We start from the raw sequence: 5029 nt of genomic DNA, 5'->3' as shown, positions 1-5029 counted from the left end.
CAAGTCCCCGCGGGCGGAAGACAGGCTGAAGGAGATCTTCGCGGATTCTAACCTTGCTCCCTGACTTTAAGCAACTCCAGAACCATCCACTCTCCCCTTTTCTCCTTTCTCCTCTCCTCACCCTGAAGGGATCAGCTGCTGGGATTCAGGAAGATGGAGTGAAGGCCAAGCCTTCCAAGCTCGAGATGAGGGAAGTCAGGTGTGCTTACACAGCGGGGACAATTCCCCAACTCCCTCTACCTCTGAACCTCACGTTCTCTGCCTGTCCTGCCGGAACCCTAATCAGGCCTGAGCCGACAAGTCCCACAGCCTCTCCCAGCTCAGCAAAGCCAGAGAAAGTGTAGAAACTGGACCGACTGGTTCTGCCCCTCCTCACCCGGTCCTAACCTCTGGATCCCCCTGGGGCCTGGCACCCCACCCACCAACACCCTCCCGCTGTACCAGTTACACCTCAAACACTCTCCTCACACTCAGCGGACTCGTACCCCCACACACACCCCTTGCCAAGAAAACATCTTCCATACCAATTAAGTGTAACTCGTTACCACCAGGGAGGGACTGAATGTACAAACGGTCGTTGGCCAAGCCATATATAAAAATAGAACTCTGACCCACAATCTGCAGCCCTTAGACCAGGAACGTGAACCACAACCTCTGAAGCAATCAGCCCAAAATGGTCAGGACTTAATGGTCAGCTTCCCTGATTTTTCCCCTCACTTTCAACTTGGGATCAAGCGGAGAAAGCAACATAAACTCCCCTCAAAGACACAGGACACATGTGGACCAGAACTTCTGCTGTCTGGACACACCCAAAGCCCTCTTTTGAATATTCTAGAAAGGCTTCCCACCCCTGCCTGCCTTTGAGTCTCTGACAGAGCCAGTGGTGGTGACTGACTCTCTTGCTAAGACCAGCTCTGAATAAATACCTTTCCCTTGTTATCCTTTGGGTGATCTTTGTTTATTTCCACACCACATTCCTAATTCAAGCAACAACTCCTCCCCATAAGGAGCACTAACAAACAGGAGGGGGCCAGGGATATAGCCCCCACCGCTTAGGATTTCAGCATCCTAAATTTGATTCCTAGTGCTAAAAAAAACAAACAACAAAAAAAAAAAACAGGAGGCTGAGGCAGGAGGATGTTGAGTTTAAGGTCAACCTGTGCCACCTAGAGCATTCAAGGCCAACCTGGACTATGTAGCAAGACCCTGTCTTAAAAATCAAACTAATTTTAAAATAAATAAAAATAAATAACAACCTTGAAATACAGTGTCAGTGTACAATAGAGGTGCCAGCAGTGTCAGTGGTGCTACAGAGAGAAGTGCAGCGCTCTAATGGGCTTCCCAGAAGCGAGAGCAACAGGCCAGTTTTGAAATATGAACACTCACAAAGCAGATGGCTGGGGAGGAAGCAAACAGTGGCTCCTCTTTCATATCTTTTCTAGAGATCAACGTCTCCTATTTATAGCGCAACTTTATGTAGGTTCCATGAGGTATCTCACTGATTTCTGTATTTTAATTTCTGTCTCTCTACTTAATAGTACCTTTTAATCTAAAACGTACTTATGCCTTTACTCCCCCCCAAAACTCTTGCACTGATCTGGCCGACCCAAATGAACGGTACCTCCCCTCCCTCTTGCTTCTAACTTCTTTGAACAGTACTCTGGCTAAATTTGGTAGTGCACACCTGTAATCCCAGTCCTCTGGGAGGCTGAGGCAGGAGGATCACAAGTTCAAGCCCAGCCTGGGCAATTTTGCAACTCAGCAAGACCCTGTCTTAAAATTTAAAAATGGCTGGGGGTAGCTCGGTGCTGAGGTCCCTAGATTCAATCCCCAGTAGAATCAATCAATCAATCAATAAATAAGGCCAGGGATAAAGCTCAGCGGCACAGTGCCTACCTGGCAAGCGCAAGGTCCTGAGTTCAATTCCCGATTCCAATAAATAAATAGAGAGAGAGAGAGAGAGAGAGAGAGAAAGGAGTACTCTGTAGCCAAAGCTGCTACCATTCTCACTGCTTTCCTGGCTTGTACCCGTGGGCAGTCACCAGGTTTAAAAACCTCTGGCTCGTCTCTAGCTTCCTCCACACCTAACCTTCTAGCCACTTCTTTCTCCTCTCTTTGTACCTACCATCTATCTACACTTGGTCTTCTTAACCTGGTCAACGGCAAGCCTTCAAGTGACCACCAGATCCGTCACTTGCACACACCACCATCCTAACTCGTGACTGTTTTCATCTGTCCAGAAGCCATCGAGACACCTCAAACTCCAGACACACAGAACAACACATCACCTGTCTTCCCAAATCTTTCTTCTGCTCCACTGACCTGTCACCAGGTGGGTCCCTGAAGACAGGCCCTCCAGTGAGAGGAGCTGGGGAGCTCAACACAGCTGGAGCAAGCGTTGATTCTCACCACAGAAGAACATTTCAGGACACATCAGCGGGAGGCATAGGCAGATTCATTAGGTCAAGGAACAAATAAATAACAACCTTGCAATATAGTGTCAGTGTAAGAAAAATGGAAGGAGTCGAATGGGACCTGAAGAGTTGGATGGCACTCAGCTCTTTTAGAGGATCAGATTGGTCCATTAACAAAGGAACGGGTCAGTTTTTTGTTCTTTTTAAAGGGGCTGAGGGAAAAACGGGGAGCTGAAGGGGCTAGGGTCTGGTTCGTCATTACCTCAGTTCTGGCTTTACAAAGCTCGCTCTGACATACAACATTTTACAACATATCACAAGCACAATACAGACAATACAGAGTTACAAACAAAGTGGTAGGGAATTAACAATGGTGGTTATATTACATATTGATATCTTCAAAGTGGCTTCTCATGAAAACAGATATAGACATGCAATAAAATGTTGTATGTCTGTTAATGTTTCCCTCCTTTTATCCTTAAAATTAAAAAAAAAAAAAAAAAAAGCTCGCTCTGAAGAAATCCTTATCACTTAATCCCTTCTCCATGAAATGATGGTTTCTACTTAGGGACGTCTCAGTTTTGCGAAGTCTCTGTTGGAATCTGAGGTTACCTTAGGTTTAGGGAAATGACTAGAGATTTCTGGTCACTCATTGGTAGTTGAAGGTCCCATAAATGTCTTGGTGTCCTCACTCTTCAATTCACACTTAAATTCATGAACTGTATCGCCAGCTTTTACACAGACACTCCTAAATGATTAACGCGCCTACACGCAGATCTGAATGGGGGTCTGACCCAAAGTTTTAAGGGAATAAAAGAGACAGGTAGAGAATGAAGGTCAAGCTTTGTTCTATTTTAGTTACCCATTAGGCACCTGTTGGCCCAAGGGAAGAGTCACTGTTTTTAGCAAAAGCAGCTTTCAAGTCCCTGACTGCTTCAGAAGAAAACACAAGTCATGTTTTTAATGAATATCAGCTTCAGGGCCCAGGAGTTTGTGCCGTCTCAGAACCAGGGATCTAAGTCATCCGGTCCCCAAACCTTAATGCACCTTTCCTCTGCTGCTCCATTATATCAGAACATCCTCGATCAAGTCCTTGCTTCCGGGGCCTCTCCCACCTTATCTCCCACAGGCAGCCCTCTTCTCCCACTGTGAGCCTCCTCCGCAGACCTGCTACACCCGTTTTTGCAACAACTGCCTCCAAGGTCTATAAGCCTCCACCACCACCCACCCCTCGCCCACGCTGTTCACCGTCAGCAGCCCGCCCTTCCTAAAACCAGGTTCTCCAAGGTTGTAAATGATGAGGCAAGGTCTGCCCAAGGAAAGACAGCAACCAGGCACTCCCACCTTCCCTTTCAAAATTCAACGGCTGGGGTATGGCTCAATGCTAGAATGTATTCAGAGGCCCTGGGATGGATCCCCAACACGAGGGGAAAAAAAGAAGGAAATGAGCTTGGGTAGCTTCTATGTTAGCCTAACAATTCAATGGGACAACGATGGAGGTTTCCTCGGTAGCGAGACAGTCTTCACACAAAGATCTTGAAACAGGCCTCTGGTGTCTATAAGCTTTTTTGCATACCAGCATGGGAGACTAAATTAGGGAAGAAAGTAAGAAAGCCTACCAGGATGTTTCAAAAGGGCTACTCCAGAAGGCTGAGCCGTCAAGAGAAACACCCGCCAATGATAGAGGCTAAGTCTCCAGCAGAGAGAATCTGAGGACACGGGAACCCGAGCGTGGAAATTCTCTTCCACGTCTGGATCAGTGTGAAGTTTTATTAAGGAAACTGTGGACCAGGGGAGGTGGGGTCTTTTCACGTAATTTTTATTCTTCTTCCTACAAAAAACAAAAACAAAAACCTGCAAAGGCTTCCGATCGCCCAGAAATGGTGACGTCTACAAGCCTTGGCCTGCCTCTGATGAAATTATCCCCACTTCCTATCCATTTCTTCCAAACCAAACTGAGCTACAGGTCCCAACCCTCACTGCCTCCATATGCTTCCACGTGTGGAGCTCATTCATTCCTCACGCATTTGTGGAGCGCTATCTGTCCTCTGCTGTCCGCTAGGATGCCTTTCTCTCCTTTCCCCAATCCAAATATTACCAATCCTTGACAGTCCAGCTCAAGGGTCACGTCATCCACGACGTCACCCCTCAGCAGGACGTAATCTTTTCCTCTTTGGGTCACCCACACCTTCTCAGAGCACGTATGTCATTCTGCCTCCTATTCCGATATGTGGGTGAATGCCACCTCCCCTACTTTCTGAATCCTCTCTGTAAGGATTCAACTCGCACAACGTTCAACACTGTGTTTTGCAGGGGAGGAAAAAAACGACACCTGCTACTGCGACTGCCTGGAAATGGATCGCTCGCTGGTCTGTCCCCTCCAGATAATCAGCTCAGCAAGCGCCCGCGCTACACTGCTCACATTCTGCGCAAGGAAGCTATTCGACGGCCGTCTACTCAATGCATGAATGAATGCATGCATGCATGCACGTATTCTATTCCTTTCCTTGCACTTTTCTCGACATATTTAACGCCCCGTTCTTCATCGAAGAGAAGCACTGTAAGTACTGTAGGAAGAAAACTGCTTCAGGTCAAGAATGTGTCACACAGAAGCG

Source organism: Chinchilla lanigera, unplaced genomic scaffold, assembly GCF_000276665.1.
Source record: "Chinchilla lanigera isolate Chin_1 unplaced genomic scaffold, ChiLan1.0 scaffold00018, whole genome shotgun sequence".
In the NCBI taxonomy this organism is placed as follows: domain Eukaryota; kingdom Metazoa; phylum Chordata; class Mammalia; order Rodentia; family Chinchillidae; genus Chinchilla; species Chinchilla lanigera.
Note: the sequence above shows the minus strand (reverse complement) of the source record.